This window comes from Formica exsecta, unplaced genomic scaffold (assembly GCF_003651465.1).
Source record: "Formica exsecta isolate Colony F162 unplaced genomic scaffold, ASM365146v1 scaffold333, whole genome shotgun sequence".
Lineage (NCBI taxonomy): Eukaryota > Metazoa > Arthropoda > Insecta > Hymenoptera > Formicidae > Formica > Formica exsecta.
In genome coordinates this window covers 283,218-294,372 of record NW_021850582.1, presented here as the reverse complement: position 1 = coordinate 294,372, position 11,155 = coordinate 283,218, and the positions used below count along the sequence as shown (strand labels likewise).

At 34.2% G+C, this 11,155-nt stretch overlaps 1 protein-coding gene across 4 annotated transcripts in view; it reads right to left on the bottom strand.

Annotated features, from left to right (window-relative positions):
- LOC115238326 (calcium/calmodulin-dependent 3',5'-cyclic nucleotide phosphodiesterase 1-like) overlaps positions 1-11,155 on the bottom strand; it is a 99,085-nt gene that overhangs the window by 75,115 nt on the left and 12,815 nt on the right. Inside the window, exon 1 of one of the 4 annotated variants that reach the window (XM_029812042.1) lies at positions 1,820-2,074. The exons of the other annotated variants lie outside the window; for them this stretch is intronic. The gene's annotated coding sequence lies outside the window, so the exon portion shown is untranslated. Of the gene's footprint in view, positions 1-1,819; positions 2,075-11,155 lie in introns of those variants that run through there. 4 annotated transcript variants of the gene reach the window in all.

The window sequence follows — 11,155 nt, the reverse complement described above, 5'->3', positions numbered from 1 at the left end:
TCTCTCTCTCTCTCTCTCTCTCTCTCTCTCTCTCTCTCTCTCTCTCTCTCTCTCTCTCTCTCTCTCTCTCTCTCTCTCTCTCTCTCTCTCTCTCTCTCTCTCTCTCTCTCTCTCTCTCTCTCTCTCTCTCTCTCTCTCTCTCTCTCTCTCTCTCTCTCTCTCTCTCTCTCTCTCTCTCTCTCTCTCTCTCTCTCTCTCTCTCTCTCTCTCTCTCTCTCTCTCTCTCTCTCTCTCTCTCTCTCTCTCTCTCTCTCTCTCTCTCTCTCTCTCTCTCTCTCTCTCTCTCTCTCTCTCTCTCTCTCTCTCTCTCTCTCTCTCTCTCTCTCTCTCTCTCTCTCTCTCTCTCTCTCTCTCTCTCTCTCTCTCTCTCTCTCTCTCTCTCTCTCTCTCTCTCTCTCTCTCTCTCTCTCTCTCTCTCTCTCTCTCTCTCTCTCTCTCTCTCTCTCTCTCTCTCTCTCTCTCTCTCTCTCTCTCTCTCTCTCTCTCTCTCTCTCTCTCTCTCTCTCTCTCTCTCTCTCTCTCTCTCTCTCTCTCTCTCTCTCTCTCTCTCTCTCTCTCTCTCTCTCTCTCTCTCTCTCTCTGTTTAGTAATATTTACGATTTATAGAATTCATTGCTTTACCATAATCGGGTTTCTAATACGAATGAAATTAGATTAACGCCATCACAAGTGTGAGACTAGATCATGTAATGTAAATACAACAATACTATTGAATACAAAGAAGGTTATCAAATGAAAAGTCGAATTCTCATAACGTCAAGCAGATTGTCGTTTTGAAGAAATTTAATTCGCGAAAACAAAGCTTTATTTCCAACTGTGCTAATTTAGGTCGAGTATACTAATGATAGGCAAGACAATAAAACTGAAACAAACGAGAGAAATGTGATGTTTCGTCATTGTTGCGGTAACAACTTTCGAGCTCGGTAGTTATTGTATTTGCGTCAAGATTATTCGCGCGATTGCAATTAAATCAATCCGCTTCCCTCCATAGAAAGATCAGTTATAAGTACGCTATTATTTTTAATTATTTAGTAATTTAGCCGAATATTTTTTTAAGTCGAGTCGATCAATATCCGGTTCTTTATAATTCTTATCAAAAATATTATTTCTATTTTTGTTAACAGCCTTTAGATTATTAACGTTTGAGAAAAAGAGAAAGAGAGAAAATTCATTCCGCTTTATATAATAAATCTATACAATGAATGAGTATGAATAGATCGCTTATTAAATGTATGAAAAAATACATAGCAAAATATATATTAAATTTAAACAAAATAAAAATATTATTCTTTTAGTATATCCACAATGTATCAATGTTACCATTTTAGTATATACACGATATACCTATTATTAAATTTATTAGTGTGCATTCATAATTAATGGACTTTTTGTTTATGTAATGGAACTATGCGCCTGAGTTTTTCCATCGCCCTAAAATGCAGAAAATTTATTACATTTACAGAAAAAAAATAATAAAAAATTATTGCATAATATTATTATAATTTATATATATATATACACACATATACACACATATTCGTTCTTTCTTAAAACGGTCAACAGAGGAAATATTATGGCAAAGTAAAAGATGCTTCGAGTCTTTGCTTATATAAAAAGTTATAAGAAAAAAATTAACTCTCTTCGTATCTTCATTATCATAATTATTACAAACCAAGAAGCTCAAAGTAACACATAACTATAAAAGCTAAAATGATACGTTTTATAAAAAATTAAGATGCATACATAACGTATAATAATTTTAAGTTATTTTATAAGCACGCTATTTCTTCATGTCCAACACTTCACTGATTTTACGCACATTATTGATACCAACAAATTCAATCTTGTACATTCATCACACGTAGCACAAAAGAAGAAGCAGGCACAAATTTACGACATTGATATTTCTGTGTCGCGCGAGTGATTCGATAAAGATTTCTTTAATCAGTTATATTTAAATAATGCGCATAACTATCGAACAATGATGTTTGCGACGAGCAAAAGCCGACGAAAAAATACAAAGCTTTCCGCGATGCGAGTTCGCGGACGCGACTCCACGTGCCCCGGTCCGCGATGCGACTCGGACGCGGCTCGAAAGCTCGCCTCGAAAATCTCGCGCAAGCGTGCAGTGGTGCGGCTCGACGAAAGCCAATCCACGTAAGCACGTCTACGTAGGGCTACAAGGCGGAAAAGAGAACGAGAACGAACGCGGGGGTGCTCGCGAGAAATTTGCCAATGTATGCACTTTTCGTGAATTTCTGCAAGGAATGTAAAAACGAATGTAAGAACCGAATCTCTACACTGATCTTTTCAAGAGCAGCGCATTGGACCTCCCTGACCTACCTATCAGCATTGATAAAACGAATCGCTTCTTCCCGCGTGAGCTCCTTGATTTTATATTTCATCCAACAACAGCTTTTCCAAATGCTTATTTCGACGAATCTCAAATACTTATTTAAATATGAATACTTTCAAAAAATTTCGTATAAAACATGGTACATTTAAAAATTTGTTATAACAAACGCAACACAAAATACATTTAAAGTAGCCAAATTTTCTGCAATTTGCATTATACATAACAAAAGAAAATTATAATTAATAAAATATTAATGCATATTGAACATGAAATTTATATAGAGTATCGATAAATAAATTACGTAAGATATTAATTCTTAATGTTAAAGCAATATATATATTATTTGTAACGCGCAAATTGTGCGCATAAATTTCAAAGGATTTAATCCACTCATGAAGATACACTTGAGCTTCTAGATTGAAATAGCACTTGGCGTTATTAGCACACCGTTCTATGAACGGGCTCGATATTATTATCGAGATGAATTCGAGCTGCGTAAATCGCAGCGAGGAATAATTCGTTTAGGTTTAGAAAATAGCACACGACGCCAGAATTGCCAGAAATTTTAACGAGTCACCTTGACTAGTCGTCACTTGTTTGAGTGCCAAGAAAGGTGCTAATAAATACGATAAAAGGCACGATCGAAAAATATTTCTCCAGAGTCGCATAAGACGGCAAAATTCGTTCAACGACCGGATTCTCCTTTCGGCTACATCCTGCCCACCCACTATTCTTACTAGTATCGATCTAACGTTTATAGGACAAAACGTAACCCTCATTCACGTGTAACACCTTCTCTCTCAACAGCACTGCGCGAAAAGTTGTTTGTATATTTCTTGCACCATGAATATATAAAATTGTCTCTATAAAGGTAAGGAAATTTGACTAACAAGATTATTAAACAAGCGTGCAATTTTGCGACTATACAAGATGGATTATTAAAGATAAATTCAACCATCAAAGCTATAGAGAGAGAGAGAGAGAGAGAGAGAGAGCTTTTATCCTAAAAATTACAACTATAAATTATATTACATATATATCTGCCCATTCGCAACATATATTGTCCCTCCACCATCATTTATCAATCAGCAAAACTATATCTAAAAAATGAGTGCAGATTTTTCATCAAATATTAAATCCGATTCTTTGTTTATCGCGCTAAATATAATCACATCTTTTCGTTAATATTCTCTCCAGTGTCGTACATTATTTTATAAAAATTATAATAACGATTCTTTCTTTTTCTTCTCTTTTTGTAAAACTATAAAACAGCAAGTTTTATTTATTTCAAATAAATGCTTTCACGACAAAAATATATGGGATATGGCGATTGTTAAAATTGTGATAGATATCACTAATACTTTAAATGACGCAAAGAGGAATTAGAAATAAATATACAGTGACAAGCGCGTACCGATGGCTAATATAAAATTGTGCGGTCAATTGGACAATGAATGGCGAATATTATTGCGATTGCGGAGGCCGACAAGACGTGCGCGCATCGCACGTCCGGCCTATAGCTAGTTCGTCGGCTAAAGTCGTTCCACCTCCGGGGTGTAATTTAATTCAAGGGTTGGATGAGCAAAGATAGATATAGATGCACGGGATGAGGGTAGGACGAGATAGGAGCGTGGTAAAAGGGACCGAATCGAGACGAGGGGTCGGATAGCGGGTGAAAAAGAGGAGCGTTAAGTGACATCGAAGGAAGGAAAGAGAAAACACTGGAGGAGAGTCAGAGACAGAAAAGAAGCAGCAGAAACTACGGGGAAAGAAACGGCCCGCAGGCAACGGTTGAACGGAGGCAGAATCGAGGATATCGAACGAAGAAGCGTCAACGGTGACACATCGAGGGTGGAAGATAATGTTTAGATTCGCGCTATCATCGAGGAAACGCTCGGCGATGTCGAAGGTCGTGTGAGGAGATATTTCCCTCGGCCTCTCGGTACCTATCCTTTATCTTTCCGCAAGAGAAAATGCCGAGATTCGAACGGAGGAGTCGGTGAAGGACAGGCTTAACCGGGAATATTTCAAGACGCGCGGCAACGTTTCTATTTAAAAATCATCATGTCATCTAATTGAAACCTCAAGGTTTATCTTCACGTAATCAATATAAGTTTTAATAAACGCGATGAAGGCGAATTAATACATTGTGCGCTTTGTCTTGGTACAAATGTTATATGTAATGTGCATCTCGTTGCAGATGTCGAATAATCGAAATGATGATCTGATGATCCGTCATGCCTAATTAATGGGATATTATGCGAATGCTGATTCAATCGCACATGTCCTCGCCGTGGCGTGGCTGATGACTATTAAGTGGACATTAGCAGATAAGCTCGGAGGAAATACCGTCTAACATTGATATGGAAAATCATGAGTAAAACCATATATCAAAATTGCGTACCACTTTATCTATACTCTTCTTAATATAATTTTCTCTTGCTCGAGATAAAAATAACAAATAAAAGTCTAAAATAATAAAGATAATAAATGAAAGTCTAAAATTACTACAGAGAATTTTCTAATTAAAGAGATTGCGACGTAACGCTATATAATGCCGCTGACTGCAGAAATGTATATCATCGCGGTAAGCGACGCGTGTTATACAAAAAAATTCCGCTTCTTGCATTTATATCTCGGAAATGGAAACGCGATATTCGTGAGCGGAATATAAATTACGCGAATAAGACGGATAGAACGATTTACAGTTTATATTCTATAATTCAATATAATGTGTGCACGATATATTTACAAGTATAAAAGACACAATGTCTGACAATGTCGATCGTAAAAATTTCATGATTTGACGAATTATTGTATGTATATCGCAATAATGAATGTAAAATTGTTGACTTGATACTAATAGATCTGGAAAATTGTCAACGACCAAATTTTGCAAACCATTCATCATTAAAGTTCAAAGATGAACGCGCACTCTACGATATATATTGCGGTCATTTGATCTTCCGGGTATTTTTCCTTCGACATAGCTCTCGGCTGTCTGCCAGTTAACTAGCGAAAAAAAAACGGTTCTTGCATCTTTATTCTATCAATGTGAATTCGACCACACTGGAATAATTCTGACGTAGAATACGCTTACGCGTCCGCATGACCTTAATACTGCGACTGCATGTGATGCGCGCGCATACGAAATAAATGCTGACAGAATATATTAAAGAAGTGAATATTAAATATAAAAAATATTTTATATGAGAGAAAAAGATATTAAATCATTATCTTCTTTCCGCTACTTCCATGAATGTATAAATGGAAGATAGTATCATATTAATGACGTGAAAATATAATTTCAAAATATGATAAAATATAATTTAAAATATCGGATCACACGTGTTGCAGATAATACATAACTTTAAGAAATTATTCAATGATGTAAATATTGAGCTATTTCAGAAAATGCTGTTATTAAAGAGAATAATATCTCGTGCATTGTTTCGCGAGATATAATTTTCGCATACATGTATGCATGTGTCATAGATTTGCGCTCTTATGAAACAATTTTCTCGATAACCTCGGCAATTGTGGAGTTACGTCGTCTTCGAGATAATCGAATCAACTTTGTTCACCTGTTTAAGAAATTGCGCAGTTGTTGTCGACGATTCACGTCGTCTCACACATAGTTTGATATAATCTCCATCGCGCTACTTATGCATTTCCCACATATTCAACGAATGCATTATGCGCATGAATCCTGACTACGGCGAAACATCGTATACATTCGTGATTGCGCTATAAAGACGATATGCATAACGTCGCTTGTGTTTCAGTCGCCTGGGACGAACTGGCGTCGGTGATCGTAAATTTGCAAAACAGAAATGCATCGCTACTCTCTACGGCGACCTCGAAAAATGCATACATAAATGTAAGAAAAGGATGCGGGTAACTTTGAATTGAGAGAGTCATGGATACGTACGCGAATCATATTTTTGCAAAATTTAAATTGGCATAAAAACACGATTTACGAGTGTCGGACTGTATAAAAAAAATGCAAGTACGATAAATTTGTATATTAACAAGATTCTTCCTAGTTGCGTTATCTATATTTTATCACAAGATCCGCATTGCCTATACACACTTAAGTATACATGTATGCTACACGTGTGTGTGTGTATTTAATGTTTGCTTAAATCCAAGCACACACACAAAATATCCAATACCATTGAAATGGAATTACCAAACGCCTGTTGTCTTTACTTTCCGGAATGTGTCGAGAAAGTAAAAAAAAAGTTCGAGAGGAGTATAAATGGTATATAAACGCGACACAGAGACATCGTAAATTTGCAAATATCCAACTCGAAAAGCGGAATTCAAGGCGGTAAATCAATTTCCATCGTATTTTTTTCCCCCTCTGACACTCTTCGAATGTTATCGACCACTTGCGCATTCATCGATCAAAATTGCATATTGTCTTGCATACTCCTCTCCAGTAAATCATAGAGATCTCGCAATAACGTTAATCGTTCTCCGACTTTTGCGGTGATGCGGCAAATGCAATCAATTAAGCTTACATTGTTTGCGCAATAATTCCTCTCTTTTTCAAGTCAACATATTAAACAGCAATAATCTATCAGGAAATCTTATCGCTAATATCTTGCAGAAATTGAAATTGACGACAATGAAAATCGAAAATAATTCTTCGACACAATGTCGCTAAAAGTGCAAACTTTGCTCTCGACATTTGAAATTATCATTCAACACATTTTTAATAAAGATTTTCTCAACATATATAACTCTTTCTATCGCTAATGATTCTTGAAATTTATATTATAATTAATTCTAAATATATATTCTTTGTTAATATATTTTATGTTAATTATCTATATATAAAATTAAATTTTGTCGTTAAAATTAAGTTTATTCGCTAATTTCGCCTTAGTCTCCCGTTGAATTGTGCCAAATCAATTCAAGCCAACGATGATATTTTTGGCAAAGCTGCAGCGAACAACATATATATATCAAAAATTATGTCTTCTGGGTATCCTTGTGTAAAAGATCAAGGATATGGAGAAAATGATATTATTTATGCCGCGCAAAATATTTAATTGCTTCGCAATGATAAAAATGACGACAGTCTCGGATACATTTTTGGTAAAATTATAATATAAAACATACGTCCTTTTGTGATAGCCAAAGAACGAAAAAGAGGAAGAGAAAGAGAGAAAGAGAGAGAGAGAGAGAGAGAAAGAAGAAATGGCTTCGCATTGCAAATCGTTCGATGCGGATATCGCACGTGTGTAGGTGGAACAGGACGACCCGTATCCACAATTTCGCGTGGGCGTGTTAAAAAACGAATGATGTAAAGATCTCGCGATTCAGTAGAAACGCACTCTCGAGATGCGATCGTTTGTAGTAGTATCTAAGAATGGAGCCAACTTATATACAATAAAACAGCCAAACATAAAATACAATACAGTAAAAATGATAACAGTCAGGAGTCTGATCAATAAATTGAAGAAATGGAGAAACGTCTCAAAAGCATTCCATTATTCCCAAGAGTTACCCTTGATTAACATATCTTACATGATTATTTTATTAAAAGAAAATGAAAAAAATAGAATAGAGAGGTAATGATCTCAAAGACTACATGTTAGGTATAGATTAATAAAAATATTACTCACATATAAGAAAATCTTGTAAAAAATTACTAAGCTTTTTGTAAAGGATGATATTGAAAAAATGTTTTATATAAATTATTAGACGGTCTATATTATAAATTTGACTTTTAGGTCTTTATTTTCAATCATAATATTCTAGATAAGTTCTGCTTTTTCTCACGTTTTTACGTCTTTAAATAAAAAGCGTCTCAAAAATATAGTACGATAATACGTGTAAGAAGTGTACGAAGCAACCAAGTGTCACTCCAAAAATGCAATAATTCCGACCTTATTCCAAGATCCGTTTAGGTCGAATTCGATTCAACGCGAATTCTTCGGAAGTTTATCGTTTGGTCGAGACCGTGAATCGGCGGTTGCAAGAGCTTTATTAAAATATTTCCCCTTTTCCTATTCTCTCTTTCTCTCTCTCTCTCTCTCCCTCTCTTGGAAGCTTTTGCATACCTAATAGCGCAAATACGTAGAATACCACCCGCTAAGATCGTAACCAAATTGTAGAAAATCGACGTGATCTCTATAAAGAGCTCATTAAGAGAATCATTAACGTTCAACATGTTACAGAACGTAGGAAAGTTAAGCGGATAAGAAAAAAGAAAGAAAGAGAGAAACAAAGATTATATAACGCAAAATCTTTCATAAAAGACTGATAGCAAACTTGAATAACAAAAGCAGAGAAAATCTAATAGTATCACAAAGCCATTCGCTTTACGACCAACTAATATTTAAACCGCGCTTTCTTCTTTTCCTTATCATCCGGCAAAAATGATAAAATATAACGAGACTTGACAATATAATTTCAACAGTGGATAATTTACCGACATAAGCTGTAGCGAGAGATATCAGATTTTGCTGTAAAGAAAGTCTCACAAGGAATACTGGCGCCCACTAGGTGATCATCATGAGCAACCTCAACAACATTATTGATTTTTGGTAAACCGTATAAGATGTAATTTAAAACGCAAACGATGCATGCGATTTGAATAAGATTTCAACAATGCCAAAATTATGTTTATTTTTTTATAAACGGTACATTGCGCGTCAAAAAAATAATAGAAAATCAAAATTATAGAATTCATTATATCTCTATCACACGTAGCTATTTTTTTTTAATTCTAATAAAATATTGAAAAAAATTATGTGTATGTATAGAGAGTGTATGTAGGATCTATTAAATAAAATAATAATTGAAGCTAGACGGTAAATATAATAATAATGATTAAAACTTGATAGTATTATCATTTTGTGAGCGATATGGACATGTTATTAAATTTTCACACATAAATATTAAGTTCAAATATTTAATTTAAATGTTAATTATATATTTTTGTATAAAAAATTCGTAAAAAAATTTTATCTATAGTAAAAAGGATTTTTACATGTTTTATTGGCTGTTATGGTTATAATTATGATAATGAATGCTACAAGTTACTCTATGAATGTAATGTTCATTAACGTATTAATTACTGTAACAAATGCGTACAGATACCATGTATTTGCCCGTACATACCAATTGACATTTATGCGATTACATTAGTGATTTACAAATGTTTAAATAATCCATAATCGCATTTAATAACATGCGAGCTCTTTCGCATTATTCAAAATAAGCCAATTAGAAGATGAAAAATATAATCAATGGCTAATATATTTTTATAATTTACCAAATGTCCAAAAAATAGATATGATTGTGCGCGCTTTTTAAATATATTCACTGAAAATTATGTGACAAATGTTATTATTATATAATTTATTTTGTATATAGTTTAATTTATATATATTTTGATGTACCCAAAGTGTGCAAAGTTAATTACCGCCTGATTATCGAAGTTTTATTACGAAAAATATTTTTAGTTATAGTGAAATCTCGATAATTGCAATCGCATTAATATCATTTGATTATATTATAATATTACATAGGATAATATTGAGGATGCTTGATAGTAAATTAATATTTCGTGCATCAAATTCATTGTCATCAATTGCGAAGCACTCTCGACAATATCTCAATGTAATATCTCGATATTTCATATTACTTGGCTTCCCGGAAATAAAAGTTTTCGTTTTAGTTTTCAGGATTTCATTACTAGAAGATATATCGTATTTCCGATATCTGTATCAGAAGCCAGCGTATTCAATCTCCTAACTCAACTCTCAACATTTGTTTTCGTGTATTTTTAGCTAGCCTCGATGGTTATAATCGCGTTAAGTCGTGTCACTTAAAATTCAGCGATACAAAAAAGAAAATGTCAGTTACTCGGAAAATTAATGCGTTGTATGCCAAGTTTATGGCGGTTAATTGGAGCAACTCGCGATAACTCTCTCCGTAACAACGTCTCAACGGCACTTTCCTACAATTATTAAAGTCCTATTATAGTTTGCTTTGAAACCAACTGCAGGAAGATCACGAACATCATTAACGTGTACGGCATTTATTTTTATTATGCGACATTGAGAAAGCCGAAATAAAAATTTTTCCATCTAAAAATTGTTTGCATACCACGAAAGGAATTGCACAGCTGCAACTCACGACTATCGATAGGCGCATTTGTTATCGAGAAACATGTCTAGATAACTGTTGGTGGATATTTAAATTGGGAATATGGAGAGGGATATGTGTCAAGAGACCTCTGCAATATACGTCGAAATCCTTAACTACTAACTTAAAACAACAAAATTATTTTCTCATACTAATCTAGTGTTACTCTTTGAAAAAAAAGCATTTAAAAAACAAAATTTCGAATTTCAGAACAGTTACGAGAACTAAAAGTGTATTATGTAAATAACGTAAGCGAATGGCCTGAGTGGATATTAAACTCTTTGCATCAATTCAAACATTTTTTGAATTCAGATTTGTATCAAAAAATAAATGACTCGCAAAGATAGGTACGTTCTGTTAGTCGAGTTTCGAAGAGAGAGAGAGAGAGAGAGAGAGAGAGAATGTGTGTACTTTCTCTCTTTTGATACTTATAAATATATTCTCCAATAAAGTTGAACGATGAAAGAAATGCATTTTTATATCCTTTATTACAAATCCCGAGAATAAAATGATTCTTTTAACAGAATTGAGGGGATTATCTAATTGAGATATAAATAGCCCACGACGATTCAATTTGTCATATTTTCTGCCGTAGTCGCTACATTTACAAGCTTATAATTAAATGTGTATAAT